The sequence below is a fragment of the Leucoraja erinacea genome, chromosome 8, assembly GCF_028641065.1.
Source record: "Leucoraja erinacea ecotype New England chromosome 8, Leri_hhj_1, whole genome shotgun sequence".
Taxonomy (NCBI): Eukaryota; Metazoa; Chordata; class Chondrichthyes; order Rajiformes; family Rajidae; genus Leucoraja; species Leucoraja erinaceus.
This window is the reverse complement of record NC_073384.1, coordinates 45145741-45167188: the sequence shown is the minus strand read 5'-3', so window position 1 is coordinate 45167188 and position 21448 is coordinate 45145741. Positions and strand designations below refer to the sequence as shown.

The following is a 21448-nucleotide window of genomic DNA, read 5'->3' as shown; positions in this document are numbered from 1 at the left end:
GGGTCCTGGTAGGGTTCCAAGGGGCAACGCCCCAGGCAGGAGCAAAAGGGGACAGAAATTGTTTGATAATTATACCTTGAAATGACACTGTTTTCTTGCCCGTTTACCCTTGATTTATACTGTAATTTTTTTAATTGTACCTTAAAATAACACATTTTACTTGCTTGTCGCTTCTTAATTTACACTGAAAATTTGTGATAATCATACCTTAAAATGACACCAACTCCTTGCTTGTTTACACTCAAGTCATATTGAAAATATTTTATACTACACCTACTTGTAACATGATACCTGTTCTGTGCTTGTTTACTCTAATTAGAGAGATGTATCCTTCACCATTGTATTTAAATGCCAAATGAATTTCGAATCCAACTCTTAACAGTTAAGCCCCTGTCCCACTGTACGAGGTAATTCAAGACTTCTCCCGAGTTTTCCCCCCCGATTCAAACTCGGAGAATCTCCGGCAGGTCCGTAGGAGTTTGTGGATGTCTCGTAGCAGCTCGTAATACTAACGGTAGGTACTCGGGACATCCGGTAACTAATAACGTTTTTTCATCCCTGCAAAAAATGCCCACGAGTAGATAATACCCGTGATGAAATAAATTGTTGCTTTTTATACCTATCGTTAGCCACTACGAGACTTTTTATGCCTACGAGCCACTACGAGACATCCACGAACTCCTACGGACATTCTGCGAGTTCGAAACAGGGGAAAACTCGGGAGAACTCGTGAATTACCTCGTACAGTGGGACAAGGGCTTTATGAAGAAAATGATGATCCATCTACTTCAAAGATGATCATATTGTGCTATATAGCTTCTCAGTCAAATTAAGTACAATGGGCAAAATATTAACATCTTAACCTGGAATTTAAGACATTATTTAAAAATAACACTTCCCAAAATATAAAATTAAAGATTTCATTTCTTTAAACCTATGGTTAAATTATTTTTTTTTAAAAAGAAAAATAAGTGACTAATCATTTATCTTCTTTTGATTGCTGGACATTTTTTGATTGCCAGAATTTGCAAAGTCAGTGGCTATTAAGGAATGCTAATTGCTAACTCATTGGCAAGTCCATGTTGGAAATGCAACAATACATTGTATTACGCGGCTAGAAGGCTTCCCGACAGCCAGAAGGCATCCCGACAGCCCGCGGCTGTGAACTGGGAATGCGGCCAGAGGCCTTTATCGAGGCACCGCGGTCCCGATTCCTCCCAGGTCGCCGCGTGGAACCTCGCCCAGGGTATCGCATTTAGAAGCCGGGTCCGTTGAAGCGGCCGACGGCTCCCGCGGCTGGGGCGTCGACAGGGGTGAGGCCTCGGCAGTGGTGAAGCCTCGCGACAATGGGGCCATGGCGGAGGTGAAGCCTCACAGCAGCAGCGATGCCTTACCAAATTTCAAAATACGCAGAGATGCACGGAGAAAACTCATGCCTGGGTTGGGCAGCTTAGAACTTTATTCTTTGGAGCATAGGAGATGGAGGGGTTATTTAATGTTTTAGAGATAATAAAATAATAGGGCATAAATAGGGCTCATGCAGTCTTGTTTCCAGGGATGGAGAATCAAAAACTGGAGACCATTGTTTAAGTTGAAAGGAGAAAGATTTAATAGGAACCCGAAGGGCAATTTTTTTCTGCAGAGTAATGCAAACATGGAATCTGCTGGCAGAAAAGGTTGTTGGGGGAGGTATAATAACAACATTTAATAGACACTTGAGACAGTGCATGGATAGGAAAGGTTTAGATGGACACAAAATGCTGGAGTAACTCAGCGGAACAGGCAGCATCTCTGGAGAGAAGGAATGGGTAACGTTTCAGGTCTAGATGTCACTCATTCTTTCCCTCCAGAGAGGCTGCCTGTCCCCCTGAGTTATTCCAGCATTTTGTGTCTATCTTCGATTTAAACCAGCATCCGCAGTTCCTTCTTACACAAGGTTTAGAGGGCTATGGGCAAACACAAGCAAATGCAACTAACTTAGATGGACATCTTCGTCAGCATGGACAAGTTGGCCAAAAGGCTTGTTTCCTTGCTCTATGACTAGGTGTCACAAAGGGGGTCCAGACAAAACCAGATAATGTTTTGCATCTCCCAGAGACAGGAATAGCTTAAACCCATGTGCATTACCAAAGCAACTTATTGTAATTGAAGCAAGCATGTGAAAACGTCCAATCATGTGAAAGTGTGCGGGGATGAATTAGAACTGGTTGAGCCATTTGTTAACTATAACATATTTTACCTAACTTGGTGGGAGAGCTATGGAGGGGGCTGGATGTGTATGGTTAAAATAAGAGTATGGGATCAGGGAGCATGAAACTATTAAAGTGATGGAGGGGTCAGAAAGTCGGAAAAAAATGAGAAAGCGAATAAGAATCAAGAAAGGAAGTACAGGTGCACAACCTTTTATCCAAAAGCCTTGGGACCAGACACTTTACGTAATTCAGAATTTTTCGGCTTTCGGAATGGAAGATTTTTAGCGTAGATTTTAACAGCTGGCTCAGTGGTAAGTGCTGGACTCTATCCGCAAGGTCGCGAGTTTGCCCTCTATCTGTCAGCAGTTACTCGAACCGCGAGTTTGAGTCTTCAATGTAAAGCAGCAGGCAGAATAGGAGAGACCGGGAGGTTGGCTGGGATCATTCTCCGCGAGATTTCTTAGTGCCAAGTGTAGGAGAGGTTACTGACCAAACTTTGGAAGTGATTCCCACCATTCTCAAATCCGCTGTGTCTCCCTAACCCTCCAACAGCATTGTGATCCGCTTCCCGACCGCTACGGCGACAAGTGGCAGTTCGTTCAGCCCGAGCTGCGCCCCTCATCCGCAACCCGGGTTCCTCTGGAGTTGGAGCGGGGCTGGGCTAGAGTTGTTGCTGGCTGTGAGTCTCTGGGATCTCCGTGCTTGCAGTGGGCCTGGGGGTCGGTGTCCCGATGAGGGGGCGCAGCTCGGGCTGTGGGCGAACTGCCACTTGTCGCTGTAGCGGCGCATCGGGGAGCGGCTTCTGGTGGTCCTGACGTCTCTCAGCTCCTGTCCAGGGGGGTGGCCAGAGACGTCAGGACCAACAGGAACCCGCTCCCCGATGGGCCGCTACAGCGACAAGTGGCAGTTCGCCCACAGCCCGAGCTGCGCCCCCTTATCCACAACCTGGGTCTCTCTGGAGTTGGAGCGGGGCTGGGCTAGAGTTGCCGCTGGCTGTGAGTCTCTGGGATCTCCGTGCTTGCAGTCGGTGTCCCGTTGGTCCTGACGTCTCCGGTCACCCCCCTGGAATGGAGCTGAGACTGGGAACTGTACTGCCCTTGCCCCCTCCCTCTGCAACTGCAAACAGCCCCACTGTTCCCAGTCTCAGGTCCTGTACAGGGAGGTGGCCGGAGACGTCACAGCCCGAGCTGCGCCCCCTCATCCGCAACCTCAAGACCAAGACGCACCTTGCACACCTTCAGCTTCTGTCCCTATGGGGAGCGTGTTGCTCTGGAATTGGAATGGGGCTGGGCTGCTGCTGGCTGTGGGTCTCTGGGTTCTCCGTGCTTGCAGTGGGCCTGGGGGCCGGTGTCCCGTTGGTCCTGACGTCTCCAGTGACTGGCACTAGCTCCGACGTGAAGACAGTGCAAAGCCCCCGCGCCGGTGCAATGGGTGGGGAGCTGGAGAAGGGAGGGAAGGGGTCACACACATGGCCAGGAAGCAGAGGGGTGTAGGTGGGGTGAAACTTAAGGGAGCGACAATTTGCTGCTGCCTGCCCGCTGAGTTAAAAAGTTCTCATGCAAGACTCACGATACACTGTGTATCGTCAGTCTACCGTGGGAACTTTTTGACTCAGCGGGCAGGCAGCAGCAGATTGTCAATTATTAACCCTCCCGCGCAATATACCCTCACCTTCTCTTTTATGAATGGGGATTTAGTTCCCCTTTCTTCGAGGACTGACCGGAGGTTCCGCTGTCACCTCTGCGGGCCGCCCTCGGTGAACGTTTTCAAGGACTGAAAAAATGTCGCTATTCGGAGGTTTTCGTTATTTGGAACTTCGGATAAAAGGTTGTGCACCTGTAATGGGTTTCATGAGACAAGATACATAGTGCTGTGCAGCAACTCAATTGGCCAGGCAGCATTTCTGGAGAAAATGGATAGATGACATTTTGGGTCGGGACCATTCTTCAGACCCGAAACGTCACATCCATATTTTCCAAAGATGCTGCCTAACCTGCCAAATAACTCCAGCACTTTGTCTTTTTTTGTAAAGCAGCATCGGCAATTCCTTGTTTCTTCATGCTTCAAGAGCAGATTAATAAAGTGGAAAATGTGGAATTATCTGTGGAAATGCTTTTTGATCACGCAAGAGGTCATGAATAAAACTATAGCTCCTAGACCCGAGAACAGGTTATTGACCTGATAAATGGATTCGTTGGACAGTACAAAACCAAGAGAAAGGATAAGGTTTATGTACAGGCAACACCAATGTTATGGGGTAGAAGGGGAAGGTATGTTCCATAGAGATAATGGTTTCAATGTCAGTGGAGGAAACTAAGAAATATTTCAGCCCCATGAACACACTGAAAGATGGAACATGGCTTGGCAGATCAGTTTATACTCTTAACCACACATTCCAGCCATTAAAGCATAATGGTCAGGTTTGTTATCAAAAGGATAAATACAAAAAGCAAACATACACTGCGTAAACTAGCACTGCAGACACTCACTCTGTCAGCACCTCTCAAACCTCTGCCGACAAGTCAAATAAAAGCAGCAGGCATATGGGGACACCAATGTTGCAGGTTCCCCTCCAATTTATGTCTATTCCTGACCAAATAGTGTTCTCAAATCCTAGAAATCCCTAACCAACAGCATTGTGAGGCTACTTCCACCAGAAAGACTATAGTTGTTCAAGAAGCTGCTCACTAACACCTTCTTGATGACAAACTGCAGAGGGCATTGCCAACAACAGCAAGGTCCCTAATTGAATTTAAAAAAAGGTTAGATCATACCTATGGCAGGTTTCTAAAAAGTTAACTTGTGTAAACTATTTTCACTGGTCAACAGGTCAGTAAATACAGCACACAATTTATAGACCATGATGAAAGATACATAAGATTTAGGCATCATGATAAATATAAAAGCTATAGATTTTTTTTAGACTTTTAAAAAAGTCTTCGGAAATATTGAAAGTAGTTTGTGGATCCATTTTTTTTAGTCAATAAATATTTTAAAATATTCAAACAGTGAAATGGGACTAATTGGAAAGGTTTCAAAGAATACAAAATGGGCTTATTTTGGTACAGGTACACAACCTTTTAACCGAAGTTCCAAATAACGAAAAGCTCCGAATAGCGGACATTTTTTCGCTCCTTGAAGAAAGGTCCTTGAAGACGTTCACCGAGGGCGGCCCGCAGAGATGACAGTGGAACCTCCGGTCGGTCCTCGAAGAAAGGGGAACTAAATCCCCATTCATAAAAGAGAAGTTGAGGGTATATTGCGCGGGAGGGTTAATAATTGACAATCTGCTGCTGCCTGCCCGCTGAGTTAAAAAGTTCCCACGGTAGACTCACGATACACAGTGTATCGTGAGTCTTGCATGGGAACTTTTTAAACTCAGCGGGCAGGCAGCAGCAGATTGTCGCTCCGTTCAGTTTCACCCCACCGACACCCCTCTGCTTCCTGGCCATGCGTGTGACCCCTTCCCTCCCCTCTCCAATCTCCCCGCCCATTGCACCGGCGCGGGGGCTTTGCACTGTCTTCACGTCGGCGATGCCAGCATACAGTGCCAGTCACCGGAGACGCCAGGACCAACGGGACACCGACCCCCAGGCCCACTGCAAGCACGGAGATCCCAGAGACCCACAGCCAGCACCAGCCCCGTTCCAACTCCAGAGAAACACGAAGCTGAAGGTGTGCAAGGTACGTCTTGGTCTTGGGGTTGCGGATGAGGCGGCGCAGCTCGGGCTGTGACGTCTCCGGCCACCCCCCTGTACAGGAGCTGAGACTGGGAACTGTGGGGTTGTTTGCAGTTGCAGAGGGAGGAGGCAAGGGCGGTACAGTTCCCAGTCTCAGCTCCAGTCCAGGGGGGTGGCCGGAGACGTCAGGACCAACGGGACACCGATTGCAAGCACGGAGATCCCAGAGACTCACAGCCAGCAGCAACTCTAGCCCAGCTCCACTCCAACTCCAGAGGAACCCGGGTTGCGGATGAGGGGGCGCAGCTCGGGCTGTGGGCAAACTACCACTTGTCGCTGTAGCGGCGCATCGGGGAGCGGGTTCCTGTTGGTCCCGGAGTCTTCCAGCCACCAGAGTGACAGGAGGTTCAGAGACGTCAGGACCACCAGAAGCCGCTCCCCCGATGGGCCGCTACGGCGACAAGTGGCAGTTCGCCCACAGCCCGAGCGTTTGAGTCATCGGGACACCGACCCCCAGGCCTACTGCAAGCACGGAGATCCCAGATCAGCAACTCCAGCCCAGATCCGCTCCAACTCCAGAGGAACACTCTCCCCGTAGGGGCAGAAGCTGATGGTGTGCAAGGTACATCTTGTTCTTGGGGCGGCGCAGCTCGGGCTGTTGGCGAACTGCCACTTGTCGCCGTAGCGGCCCATCGGGGAGCGGATTCCTCTGGAGTTGGAGGGACAGGGAGACACAGCGGCTTTTGAGAATGGTGGGCAATCACTTCCAAAGTTCTGCCCACACAGTCAGTACACCTCTCCTACACTTGTCTCCCGCACTAAGGTCATCTCGCAGAGAATGATCCCAGCCTAACCCTCCCTATTCTCTCCTATTCAGCAAGAAAAAACTACATTGAAGACTCAAACTCGCGATCGAGTAACTGCCGGGATCGAGGCACAAACTCGCGATCTTGCGGATATGAGCCGAGCACTCTACCACTGAGCCAGCCGTTAAAATCTGCGCTAAAAATCTTCCATTCCGAAAGCCGAAAAATTCTGAATTACGAAAAGTGTCTGGTCCCAAGGCTTTCGGATAAAAGGTTGTGCACCTGTACTTTCAAACCCAATACTGCTTAAAGCTATTGCAACAGCATGAAAATGATATTTTGTTTGTGTGCAAGATTGTTTTTAAATGCCCATTGACTCACTTTGAATATAAAAAAAACACATCCCTCTGGGAGCTCTTTCTTTACCACAATAATAGCTTTCTGTATTTGACACTGCAGATGTCCCTCGATTTACCAACCTTAATTGATGGAATTTTCACTGTTGACTATTTGGTGGAACATGTCTCTCCCATTTACAATTCTTCTATTAACTATAACAAATAGCTTGCACTCATTACCCAGAGGAACAAACTGCATCAAAACACCTATAATGTGTTCTACCCAGCCTTCGATTTGTGAAACTTGACGTAATGAAACATCTTCATGGAACGCCGTTCGTGGTTCTTGGTCCTCCAAAATATTCCAAACGGAATTTAAAGTGGAGGTGGTGAAGGGAGGGCTTAAGCCACAAAGGGTTATTGGGAAGAAAGCGCTACTTTAAATGTAGTTGCGTAGCTATAGTTGGGTGGAGATGACTCCATCCTCGACCGACCACACACACACACACGCGCGCGCACACACACGCGCGCACGCACGCGCACACACACGCGCGCGTGTTTAAGGGTCTGAAAAAAATCTCCCAGTCTCTCCAATAATGCTTCTGACAAATTCAGAAAATATTACAATCTATAACTTAGAGACCAGTGGCTTTTCAAGTTGCTGTAGAGTACTGCAAGTTTAAAAATTATGAAGCAAACAACTTATTCAAATATAAAAAATAATGTGGGGAATGGATAAAGTGAATGCTCAGTTTTTTCCCCCAGGGACAGGATTTAAGGGGGACCTTTAGGCCTACCTTTTCACTGGGAGGATGGTTCGTATCTGGAAGAAGCTTCCAAAAGGAAGATATTGAAGGAGACACAATAATTACTTTCAAATGATATCTGGACAGATATATCAATAGGAAAGAATTAGAGGGATTAGGTTCAAATCCAGGAAAGCTGGACTAGCCCAGAATACCAACTTGTGCTGAAGGCCTTGTTTTCATGTTGTATAGTTTCTATGCTCCATCATTTGACATTATTTTGAATGATCTTCGCTGTGCCTCGGTTTCTCTTCCCTGGAGCACTCAAATACCTAATCTTTCATAGAAACATAGAAAATAAGTGCAGGAGTAGGCCATTTGGCCCCTCAAGCCAGCACCACCATTCAATATGATCATGGCTGATCATCCAATATCAGTACCCCGCTCCTGCTTTCTCCCCATATCCGTTGACTCCGTTAACCCGATTTAACCTAGAGGTGTATTTAACTCTCTCTTGAAAACATCCAGTAAATTGGCCTCCACTGCCTTCTGTGGCAGAGATGTCCACAGATTTACAACTCTCTGGGTGAAAACGTTTTTCCTCATCTCAGTCCAAAATGGCCTACCGCTGGTTCTGGACTCCCCCAACATTGGGAATATGGAGATGAGCAAGGATCTTCTGCCGGGACTATACATGACTTGGAGGTAAACATAGATGGGTTCGCAGATGACGCCAAGATTGCTGGGTTCGTGGATTGAGGAAAGCTGTCTAAACATACAGCGGGATTTAGATCAGCAACTGAAAAGGATGGAGAAATGACAAATAAAACCAAGCAAATGTGAGGTGTTCCACTTTAGGTGATCAAATGTAAAGGGGAAATATATACAATTAACGGGAAGACCCTTAATTGCATTGATGTGCAAAGGGATCTTGGAGTCCAGTGCATTCAGAAAGTATTCAAACCCCTTCACTTTTTCCACATTTTGTTACATTACAGCCTTATTCTAAAATTAATTAAATTCATTTTTTTTATTATCATCAGTCTACACACAATACCCCATAATAAAATAGCGAAAGCAGTTTAGAAATTTTTGCAAAGTAACTAAAAAGAAATATGAAATATCACATTTCCAAAAATAATAAATAAGACCCTTTGCTCAGTACTTTGTTGAGCAGCGATTACAACCTCAAGTCTTTTTGGTTATGACGCTACAATCTTGGCACACCTGTATTTGGGCAATTTCTCCCATTCTTCTCTGCAGATCCTCTCAAGCTCTGTCAGGTTGGATGGGGAGCATCGATGCACAGCTATTTTCAGGTCCCTCCACAGATGTTCGATCGGGTTCAAGTCCGGGCTCTGGCTGGGCCACTCAAGGACAATTGAACTGAAGCTCAATTTTGAGTGTCATAGCAAAGGGTCTGAATAATTTTGTAAATGTGAAATTTCAGTTATTTATTTTTAATTTCTTCACAAAAAATTCTAAACACCTGTTTTAGCTTCTGGGGTACTGTGTGTAGATTGATGATTTTAAAAAAAATGAATCTAATCCATTGTAAAATAAGGCTCTAAAGAAACAAAGTGTGGAAAAAGTGAAGGTGTCTGAATACTTTCTGAATGCACTATAAGTCTATAATTCCCTGAAAGCAGCAACACGTGGATAGAGTGGTAATATGGTATGCTTGCCTTCATAGGTCAAGGCATTCAGTAAGTAAGTTTATTGGCCAAGTATTCACATACAAGGAATTTGCCTTGGTGCTCCGCACACAAGTAACAACATAGAAAATAGGTGTAGGAGAAGGCCATTCGGCCCTTCGAGCCTGCACCACCATTCAACATGATCATGGCTGATCATCCAACTCAGTATCCTGTACCTGTTTTCGCTCCATACCCCCCGATCCCTTTAGCCACAAGGGCCACATCTAATTCCCTCTTAAATATAGCCAATGAACTGGTCTCAACTACCTTCTGTGGCAGAGAATTCCAGAGATTCACCACTCTGTGTGAAATATGTTTTTCTCATCTCAGTCCTAAAATATTTCCCCCTTATCCTTAAACTGTGACCACTTGTTCTGGACTTCCCCAACATCGGGAACAATCTTCCTGCATCTAGCCTGTCCAACCCCTTAAGAATTTTGTAAGTTTCCATAAGATCCCCCCTCAATCTTCTAAATTCTAGCGAGTACAAGCCGAGTCTATCCAGTCTTTCTTCATATGAAAGTCCTGACATCCCTGGAATCAGTCTGGTGAACCTTCTCTGTACTCCCTCTATGGCAAGAATGTCTTACCTCAGATTAGGAGACCAAAACTGTACGCAATACTCCAGGTGTGGTCTCACCAAGACCCTGTACAACTGCAGTAGAACCTCCCTGCTCCTATACTCAAATCCTTTTGCTATGAATGCTAACATACCATTCGCTTTCTTCACTGCCTGCTGCACCTGCATGCTTACTTTCAATGACTGGTTTACCATGACACCTAGGTCTCGTTGCATCTTCCCTTTTCCTAATCGGCCACCATTCAGATAATAGTCTACTTTCCTGTTTTTGCCACCAAAGTGGATAACCTCACATGTATCCACATTATACTGTATCTGCCATGCATTTGCCCACTCACCCAGCCTATCCAAGTCACCTTGCAGCCTCCTAGCATCCTCCTCACAGCTAACATTGCCCCCCAGCTTCGTGTCATCCGCAAACTTGGAGATGTTGCATTCAATTCCCTCGTCCAAATCATTAATATATATTGTAAATAGCTGGGGTCCCAGCACTGAGCCTGGCGGTACCCCACTGCCTGCCATTGTGAAAAGACCCGTTTACTCCTACTCTTTGCTTCCTGTCTGCCAGCCAGTTCTCTATCCACATCAATACTGAACCCCCAAAACCATGTGCTTTATGTTTGTATACTAATCTCTTATGTGGGACCTTGTCGAAAGCCTTCTGAAAGTCGAGATATAACACATCCACTGGTTCTCCCTTATCCACTCTACTAGTTACATCCTCGAAAAATTCTATAAGATTCGTCAGACATGATTTACCTTTCATAAATCCTTCTGACTTTGTCCAATGATTTCACCACTTTCCAAATGTCCTGCTATCGCATATTTAATAACTGACCCCCACTAGTTTCCCCACTACTGATGTTAGACTAACTGGTCTGTAATTCCCCGTTTTCTCTCTCCCTCCCTTTTTAAAAAGTGGGGTTACATTAGCTACCCTCCAATCCTCAGGAACTACTCCAGAATCTAAAGAGTTTTGAAAAATTATCACTAATGCATCCACTATTTCTGGGGCTACTTCCTTAAGTACTCTGGGATGCAGCCTATCTGGACCTGGGGGTTTATTAGCCTTTAATCCATTCAATTTACCGAACACCACTTCCCAGCTCACCTGGATTTTACTCATTTGACCCCCTGGTCCCCTGCTATTTCCGGCAGAATATTTATGTCTTCCTTAGTGAAGACAGAACCAAAGTAGTTATTCAATTTGTCTGCCATGTCCTTGTTCCCCATGATCAATTTGTCTGCTACTGACTGCAAGGGACCTACATTTGTTTTCACTAATCTTTTTCTCTTCACATATCTATAAAAACTTTTGCAGTCAGTTTTTAATGTTCCCTGCCAGTTTTCTTTCACAATCTATTTTCCCTTTCATAATTAAGTCCTTTGTCCTCCTCTCCCAGTCCTCTGGTAGGCTACTTTTTCTGGCTAATTTGTACGCTTCATCTTTTGTTTTGATACTATCCCTGGTTTCCCTTGTTATCCATGGATGCATTACCTTCCCTGATTTATTATTTTGCCAAACTGGGATGAACAATTGTTGTAGTTCATCCATGCAGTCTTTAAATGCCTTCCATTGCATATCCACCGTCATCCCTTTAAGAATCAATTGCCAGTCTATCTTGGCCAATTCACGTCTCATACCCTCAGTTACCTTTCTTTAAGTTCAGAACCCTTGTTTTTGAATTAATTATGTCACTCTCCATCCTAATGATGAACTCAACTATATTATGGTCACTCTTGCCCAAGGGGCCACGCACAACAAGACTGCTAACTAACCATTCCTCATTACTCAATACCCAGTCTAGAATAGCCTGCTCTCTCGTTGGTTCCTCCACATGTTGGTTTAGAAAACTATCCTGCTTACATTCCAATAAATCCTCTTCCTCAGCACCCCTGCCAATTTGATTCACCCAATCTATACGTAGATTGAAGTCACCCATTATAACTGTTTTACCTTCGTTGCGCGCATTTCTAATTTCCTGTTTGATGCCATCCCGAACTCCACTACTACCGTTAGGTGGCCTGGACACAATTCCCACTAGCGTCTTCTGCCCCTTAGTGTTTCGCAGCTCTACCCATATCAATTCCACATCCTCCAAGCTAATATCCTTCCTTTCTATTGCGTTAATCTCCTCTCTAACTTGCAACGCTACCCCTCCATCTTTTCCTTTCTGTCTATCCATCGTGAATATTGAATATCCCTGGATGTTCAGCTCCCAGCCTTGGTCACCCTAGAGCCATGTCTCCGTGATCCCAACTATATCATAGTCATTAATAGCTATCTGCACATTCAACTCATCCACCTTATTACGAATGCTCCTTGCATTGAGACACAAAGCCTTCAGGCTTGTTTTTTACAACACTCCATACAGTAACAACACATGATATACAGTGACAGTTACAAATGACTCAGAAAACACTAAACATTAATAATAATAAAACATTAATGATAAAACACCATTGATCAAGTATGCGAACCAACAAAATACCAGATCAAAGGGGCGGCTGTGGCAGCTTTGACAGTCTGGAGCTTTGACAGTCTGGAGTCGCTTTCCAGAGGGCAGTGATTCAAAGAGTTTGTGGCCAGGGTGAGAGGGGTCAGAGATGATCTTGCCCACTCGCTTCCTGGTCCTTGAAGTGTACAGTTCATCAATGGAGGGAAGGTTGCAGCCACTAATCTTCTCTGCTGATCGGACGATTCACTGCAGCCTCCAGGTGTCGGGCTTGGTGGCAGAGCCAAACCAGACCATGATGGGGAAGGTGAGAACAGACTCTACGATGGCCTTGTAGAATTGGACCATCATTGCCTGTGGCAGATTGTGCTTCCTCGGCTGTCGCAGGAAGTGCATCCTTTGTTGTGCCTTTTTGACTGTGGAGTCGATGGTAGCCCCCCACTTAAGGTCCTTGGAGATGATGGTTCCCAGGAACTTAAAAGACTCCACAGATGCGACTGTGAGATGAGGGGAGGGGGAGCACTCCTAAAGTCTACAATTAATTCCACCGTCTTACGAGCATTGAGCTCTAGGTTGTTGCTACGGCACCAGGACGCCAACTGTGACACTTTCTGTCTGTAGGCAGATTCCTCCCCATCCTGGATCAGTCCAATCAGGGTTGTGTCGTCCACAAACTTGAGAAGCTTGACAGAAGTATAACAGTCAATTAGTCATAGTGCAGCTTTATAGGCCTTAAGTAGACTGAATTTGGAATATTGTGTGCAGTTCTGGTCATCCCATTACAGGAATGATGTTGTGGTTTTGGAAAGGGTGCAGAAAGTTAACCAGAATGTTGTCTGGATTAGGAGGCATTAGCTTCAGAGAGAGGTTGGACAGACTTGGATTGTTTTCTCTGGAATGCCAGAGGTTGTGGGAAGACCAGAGAGAAGTATATAAAATTATGAGAGACATACATAGACAGCGACGCGGAAGGTTCGATTTGCCCCAACCCGGGGTGGATCGTCCGGCGCTGGGGAGCTGAGATTCCCCCCCAATGCAGGAGTTCGATTTTCCCGAAGAGGAAGCCCAGTGGCAACTACGGGAGTAAGATCGTTCCGTCAACTGAAGGATAGAGGCCCCCGACCGCTGGAGGACAAAGAAGGGAAGAGATTGAACTTTTTTTTCGCCTTCCATCACAGTGAGGAATGTGGAGGAGTCACTGTGGTGGATGTTTATGTTAAAATGTATTTTGTGTTCTGTTGCTTTTTATTAGTATGACTGTATGGCAAATCAAATTCCTCATGTAGTAACACATACTTGGCTAATAAAGTATGAGTATCAGGGTAGAAAAATCAAATACCAGAGGGCATAGCTTTAAGCTTTGAGAGGGGCAAAAGTTAAAGGAGATGTGCGGGGCAGCAGACTTGAATACCTTACATTCTGCTCCCGCCTCCAGGTCATTAATACAAAACTGACCCTTGAGGCACCCTGCGTGTTACATTCTTCCTGCTGGTGAGGTGAAGGTGAGGACCAGATCAAGGAAAAATTATGTACTCGAGGTATTGGTCAAAATTTCAAATCTCTATCCTCAGGTACTGGAACCACCCACCAATGGAAACAACATCCATCTACTTACACTACCAAAATCAGGTGTGATCTTACACATTTCCAATAAAGGAGAACCCTAGTTTGACCAATCTATCCTCGTAGCTCTTTTTTTATTATTTTCTTTTGGGATCCAGAAGTCACTGGTAAAGCCAGCATTTATTGCCCACCACATGTCCTGAAGAAACTGGTGGCTAGCTGCCCTCTTAAACATTGCAGTCCTTCTGATGAAGGTTCTCCCAGAGAAATGTTAGGAAAATAATTCTCAGATTTTGGACCTAGCAGTGATGAAGAGATAATGTTATATTTCCAGATCGGCGCTGTGCATAATTTGGAAGAAAACATGTAGGTAGTATCATTCCCATAGACCTGAATCTTGTTCTCCTTGGCAATATGGGGCACACGTTTCATCTCTGGAACCATTCTGTTAATTTTTTTTTGTACTTTCTACAATCTTAAACTTTCTAAATTTAGGAAACCAAAATTGAACACAATATTCTTGGGAGTGCTATATAATGCATCATCATGACTTCCTACTTCAATATACTATGTATGAATCCCAGTGTCCTATGTACTTTAACTATTCTTTCAACATGTCCTGCCATGTTCAAGAATGCATTCACAAATACACCCAAGTTCTATTATTGCTGTTAACATTTCAGAACAGTGCTATTTGGTATACCATCTCGCTTTATTCCTTCTGCCAATTATATTCATTCATATTTTTCTGTATTAAATGTAATCTACCATTTGCCTTCCTGTTAGATGTGCTTGCCGAATACTCGATCAAATTTCTACGTGGATGGTAGACTATATTGACTGGTTGCATCACAGCCCGATTTAATTACTCAAGCGCAAAAAAAAGTAGTGATCATTGCCCAGTGCATCACCGGTATCAACCTCCCAACCACTGAAGGGATGAACAAAAATCGCTGCCTCAAGAAGGAAGCTAATATCAAAGACACAGAACAGTCTGGCAATGCTACCATTGGGAAGAACCGACAGGAGCTGAAAAACAATTAATTCCACATTGAAGAACGGTTTCCTCCCATCAACCATCAGTCTCTCGAACCACCCTGCACAACCACAACTTTACCGCAGGCACCAAACTACTACGGACTTTGCACTGAGGTTCCACTGCATACTTTGGCTTGCAGTATCGTGGTATGGTTTAACTGGAATTACTGATCGTTTAATGCATATTTATTTGTTGATCTGTTGCATCTCAATCTAAAGTATCTGTAAAGCTTCAGCAGACAAGAATTTCATTGCTCCAATCCCAGTGTAGATGACAATTAAACAGTTGATTCTCCACTGTTCTACGAACCAATCTATGTTCTCCAACAGTCTAATTACTATCTAATTAATATAATTGAGGAAGTAGATGTATTTCTTAATGCTAAAGGTTTCAAGGGAAAAAGTAGGAACAAGATACCAAAGTAGATGCTCAGCCATGATCACATTGAATGGTGGAGAATGCCAAAGGGCCTATGTTTCTATACTCATCATCGCTTATAACACTTCCAAACATGTCATTCACAAATGTGGAACTTTAATCCTATTAATACATTTCAAAGTAATTTATATTTATCAGAGAGCAGCCACAGCACTGACCCCTGGAGAACATTGCTATCCATGTTCCCTTCCGTGAAGAAAAACACAGGCTGGCTGACTGTACTGAGGCCGGGTACCAGCTCCCAGACACCACCTCATACCACAGACGAACACCAGCCCATTATCTTCCAGACTGTTTCATAACCTTTGGCGATCTTCCCTACACAGCCTCTAACCTTATCGTTCTCCAGCCCCGCACTGCCCACTTCCATCTTCTCACCAAGATCTCCAAACAGGACTGCCCTGACAAGCCCATTTTTTCTGCTTTCACCTTTCCCCACTGATCACATCTCCACATACCTTGATTCTATCCTATCCCTCCTTGTCCAGTTCCCTCCCACCTACATACATGGCACCTCACATGTCCTTCAACTCTTCAATAACGTTTAGTTTCTTGGCCCCTTTGCCTCATGTTTACCATTGATATATAGTCCCTTTACACCTCCATCCCCCACCAGGAAGGTCTCAAGGCCCTCAGGTACTTCCTTGAACAGAGACCAAATCAATTTCCCTCTAACACTCTTGTCCACCAGGCAGATCTTGTCCTCACTTCAACAACTTCTCTTTTGACTCATCTCACATTCTCCAAGCTAAAGGTGTAGCCATAGGCACTGCTTGCCTTTTGTTCGTCACATTGAACTGTCCTTGTTCCAGACACACACTGGCACCATTCCGCAACTCTTTCTCCCCAAAGTCGACAACTGCATTGGAGTTGCCTCCTGCACCCGTGCAGAACTCATTGGTTTCATTAACTTTACTACTAACTTCCATCCTCTCCTCGAATTTACCTGCACTATCTGTCACCTCTCTCCCCTTCCTTGAAGGGTCTCGACCAAAAATGTCACCCATTCCATCTCTCCAAAGATGCTGCATGTCCCGCTGAGTTACTTCAGCATTGTATCCCCTTTCTAGATCTCTATTCCCATCACAGGGACTGACATCTACCACAAACCTACCAACTTCCAGTTATCCGGACTACTCTTCCTCCCACCCTTCTTCGTTTATCATATCACATTGTTTACAGTGTACTATGTTTACATATTCTGTTGTGCTGCAGCAAGTAAGAATCTCATTGTTCTATCTGGAACATGAGAATAAAACACTCTTGACACTATCCCCTACTCTCAATTCCTCCGCGTCAGCCACACTGCTCCCAAGATAAGGCTTTCCATTCACGGACATCCGAGATGTCCTGTTTCTTTCGTAAATGTGGTACCCCCCTGCAGTGATAGATGGATCCCTCGCCCGCATCTCATCTGTGTCCTGTAGTTGTGCTCTTGCTCTCCCTGCGCCCCAAACAGAACAAGGACTAAGTTCCCCTGGTCCTCACCTTCACCCCACCAGCCTCTATTGCCAGCACATCATTCTCCATCATTTCTGCCATCCACCACCACATGATCCCACCACCAATCCATCTCCACCCCTTTCTGCCTTCCACATTTTAGATACCTCTACACCAGTGGTTCCCAACCTTTTTTTGGCCATGCCCCAACTAATCAGAGGAAATAGATATTATAAGGGTAAGTTAGCAAAAGCTCTTTGAATCGCGCATTTCTAAATCCAATTCAATAAATAAGGTTCTCCCATGACCTCGCGCGCTTCGTGCGACGTGCATAAAGAGCGATGGCACGGTGATTATGTAATAACTACAAAATAAAGACCTTTTTTACCCCCAAAAAATTATTTACTCAAAATAACATCTGAAACATAAACTACATATGTTTACCCGATGGAAAATCAAAAAAAAACAAAATTGAAAATTTGGACCTAGACCTCCTCAGTTGCCCCCCCCCTTAAAAATCAAATTGCCCCCCTGTGGGGCGTACGCCCCACGTTGGGAACCACTGCTCTACACAATAGCCAAAAACCCCAGTACAGTAATGCCAAAATATTTTATTCTGGGAGATTGCTCAATTGGATGGAAAGAGAGTTTTTGGTATTATTATATAGAGTAAAAGCACAGAATGTTTTACCCAGAATAGAGGAATCGAGAACCCGACATAGGTTTAAGGTAAAGGGGGAAAGATTTAATAGGAACCTGAGGACCAACTTTTACACAGTGGTAGATGTATGGTATGAGCTGCCAGGAGGTAGACAAGGCAGGTACTATGACAATGATTAAGAAACATTTAGACAGGTATGTGGATAGGGTAGGTTTAGAGGAATAGGAGCCAAATGCAGGCAAATGGGACTACTGTAGATGCGGTATGTTTATCAGTGTGGGCAAGTTGAGCCCGTTTTCACACTGTGTGACTATGACCAAAGAAGAGAGGAGTTGTAGAAGTGACAATAGACAACAATTGCTGGAGTAACTCAATGTGTCAGGCAGCATCTCTGGAGAAAAAGGATGCGTGACGTTTTGAGTCGGAACCCTTATTCTGTTATAGCAATGTCCTGACTAGCATATCTCTATCAACGCCAATATTCAAATTGAAGCTGTATTGCTATCTCAGACCATCTCAGAGGACCTCACATGGTCCACCAACACCGCTGTGCTGGTCAAGAAGGCACAGCAACGACTGTTCTTTCTGAGGACATTGAAAAGGACTGGTCTGCCCCAACCGCTGCTGACAACCTTCTACCGCTGCATGATAGAGAGCATACTATCGTATGGCATCTATGTGTGGTATCTCAGCTGCACGCAGGCGGAGAGGAGAGCTCTTCAGCGCGTCGTCCACAGAGCGCAGAAGATCATTGGGACACCGCTACCAGCCTTGGAGGGCATCTACCACACAAGGTGCCTCAGGAAGGCAGTCAGCATTCCCAAAGACTCCTCACACCCTTGTAATGGACTGTTCGAACTACTTCCTTCCGGCAGACGTTACAAGGCCTTCTACGCCCGCACCTCCAGACTCAGGAACAGCTTCTTTCCCAGAGCTATAGCTGCTCTGAACCGGCCCTGCTGAGTGCCCCTCACCCCCACGGACTGTCTCCCTCGGATGGTCACGTCGCACAGACACATCTGCATTTTAGTCTGTTTTGACTATTTTACTGTTGTAACGTTCTTTGTACAAACCATGTTCTCGGGGTATCTAAACCTAAATTTTAGTAGTTACTTAAGTTATGATGTCGGATGGAAGCTGCGTACTCAAATCTCGTTGCACTTATGTGCAATGACAATAAAATATATTGTTATTATTATTATTATCTGCTTTCATCATTATAACAGGGTTTGCACTTCAAAAGCAAACCATTCACAAAATACTTCAGAAAACCCCGAGACAATAGGCTCTACTTAAAATAGGATTTTTCCTCTTTCCTGAACAGCGTGTAAACTTGCCACTTTCCACTTGGCATGCATTCCACCAAAACATTTATGGAGGGATTCGAGGATGCAGTACATCTGTGCTTCATGGATTTCTTTTACCTCAATTGATCTTTTTATTTTTAATATATAGTTCCCTTTTAAGCACTTACACTGTTGTTCTTCCACATCTTCATCGGGTAAACCTGCAGTCCTGCTACTACTTAGTTCCACAGAACTTTAACAAAAATCTGATTACCACTTCCACGATCAATAACAAATCATCCCAAACATCCTCAAACATTAAGCAACTTTCAAATTTTCATCCCATCGTCTACCCAAGAGATAAAAACTGAATAGCAGGCTTGCTTTAAACACAGAAGCCTGTTGTACCCCCTTTGTGGATAGCGAGAGCCACAGCACCAACTTGATGCAATTTCATTACATGGGGAATATTATCCGATAGCTCCCTAGATCTCTTAAACACTGATTACATCGAAGCTTGAGCTTACAAATTTGGACTTGGTAAAGCTGTTAATCCATTATAATTTTATGTAAGTGAGCTACACCACTTACAAAGTGATAACATAACATAGTGTTGTTTTCCATAGTCTGATTCACAAATTTTAAAAAAACTACCAAAATTGCCTTGTTCGACCAAGAACATTTCAAATCTATGAAATTTACATGGGCAATACAAACTAAACACACTTCATTTCGTATCAATTTTCACTACAACCTTGAAAATAAATCTCAGGTTGAAAAGCAACTTTAGCTGTCAGAATTAATTAAAATAAATGGTAAACTAAAATTCAAGTGATCAATTAAGTTTAATCTAATCCAACAAACAAATAATTACATTAATGTGGAAAAGACAATGCAAAATATTAGTTTAAGAAAGAACTGCAGATGCTAGAAAAACCAAAAGTAGACAAAAATGCTGGAAAAACTCAGTGGGTGAGGCAGCATCTATGGAGCGAAGGAATAAGCGACGTTTCAGGGTCAAGACCCTTCTACAAAATATTGGGGTATTTTCAAAACCAAGTAATACTATTTTTTCAAATGTATCAAAGGCTATCAAGCACCTCCAGACCCCAAAGCTGTCAATGTTAAGAACACGAGTCATATCCTTTATAAGGAATGTATGGATTACAGATTATTTATCACATTTAAAAGTAATTTTTAATTCAAAACCGCTGGAAATGTAATATTTAATACCACATAAAAACATAGAAAATGAATAGAGTGCAAAAGACAAATCTGGTCCATATTTTAGCGTTATTCTCATTTCAAAAATTGGTTAAAAATCCTTTAAAATACATTTAGCAGCCAGCCAAATTCAAATCTGAACCCATTACACATAAGAGATTAACAATGACCTTTTATCATCTCCCACCTCTACCTGCTCCTCTGTTAAAGGAGCTGATGCCATTTTAAGCAATGCCTAAATGCTTATGTCAACACATTGCACAGTTAATTTAAACAAATTATTCACTGGAAATATATTTATATTTTACATGGACCCACACGTTTTAAGCGAGTAGTAAATTAATAATGTGGGTGCCTGCCAGTCTTGTTTTCATGGACGAAAATATATGATGAAACACACTCTGAAACAAAAATAAATGGTTTGGGCCTAAGGCCTTAACACAAGCCCCGACCTCCAGTGAGAGAACCGAGCCGGTGGAGGAAGGAGGCTAGACGGGAACAGAAGCGAACCAGGCTGCCATGGTGAGAGGAGGTGGGGAAGGAGGAGGTGGGGGGGTGGGGGGGGGGGGGGGGGGGGGGTAGAGAAGAAGAGAACAGACACACACCGACTCTCCCAGTTATTTAAACACGGTTACTTACGCCTCTCTCTGCCTCTCTCTCTCTCTCTTTCCTGCCTCTCCCGTGGTTAAGTTCCCGATTTCAGATTTACACACGAGGTTAATTATTATTTTTTAATATATATTTTCTTCACAACACCCGTTTATACAGTATTGTCACTCATTAATGCCTGCAGTTCACAGCAGCGGGCAATTTCAGACATTTTAATGACGTCTCAGACGGACATCAAATATGATTTTTTTTAAAACAAGTGAGGGTCGAAAAAAAAGAAACGACGCCACCGCCGCTCAGTCCATGGAGATGGCGCTGGGGCAGGCGGGCGCTCCAAACAAACTCTGCAATCAAAGTTGTGTGTGTGGTTTTGCCCTTCCCTCCCGCTCCATAAGCCGGAAATCGACGACAAAAGTCCTCGCCCAACCATTCTAACCGTCAACCATAATATTTATCTGGTGTCCGTAAGTCCCGCCTCCTATCCCAATGTCGATTTGCCATTGGTGCGAATGCGCCATCTCCACCGCCGATTGGAGAGGCTGCATGTCAATTAATCCCTTTCATCGTGTTGGCTGAAGCGCCCGCCCGACCGTTTACGTCGAGGCAGCATGTTCCCGGATGTTACTTGGATGAAATCACCAGCAGCCAATACGAGTCGATGATGTCAGTTTTGCAACAATCATTTCTCTTTCC

At 44.5% G+C, this 21448-nt stretch overlaps 1 protein-coding gene across 6 annotated transcripts in view; it reads right to left on the bottom strand.

Moving 5' to 3' along the window:
- ppm1ba (protein phosphatase, Mg2+/Mn2+ dependent, 1Ba) overlaps positions 1 to 21101 on the bottom strand; it is a 126190-nt gene extending 105089 nt beyond the window's left edge. For 4 of the 6 annotated variants that reach the window (XM_055639623.1, XM_055639622.1, XM_055639621.1 and 1 more), the window contains exon 1: positions 20786 to 21100. The gene's annotated coding sequence lies outside the window, so the exon portion shown is untranslated. Of the gene's footprint in view, positions 1 to 20785 lie in introns of all 6 variants that reach the window. The other 2 variants (XM_055639620.1, XM_055639625.1) reach the window with 2 other exon arrangements.
- Between the last annotated feature and the right edge of the window lie 347 nt (positions 21102 to 21448).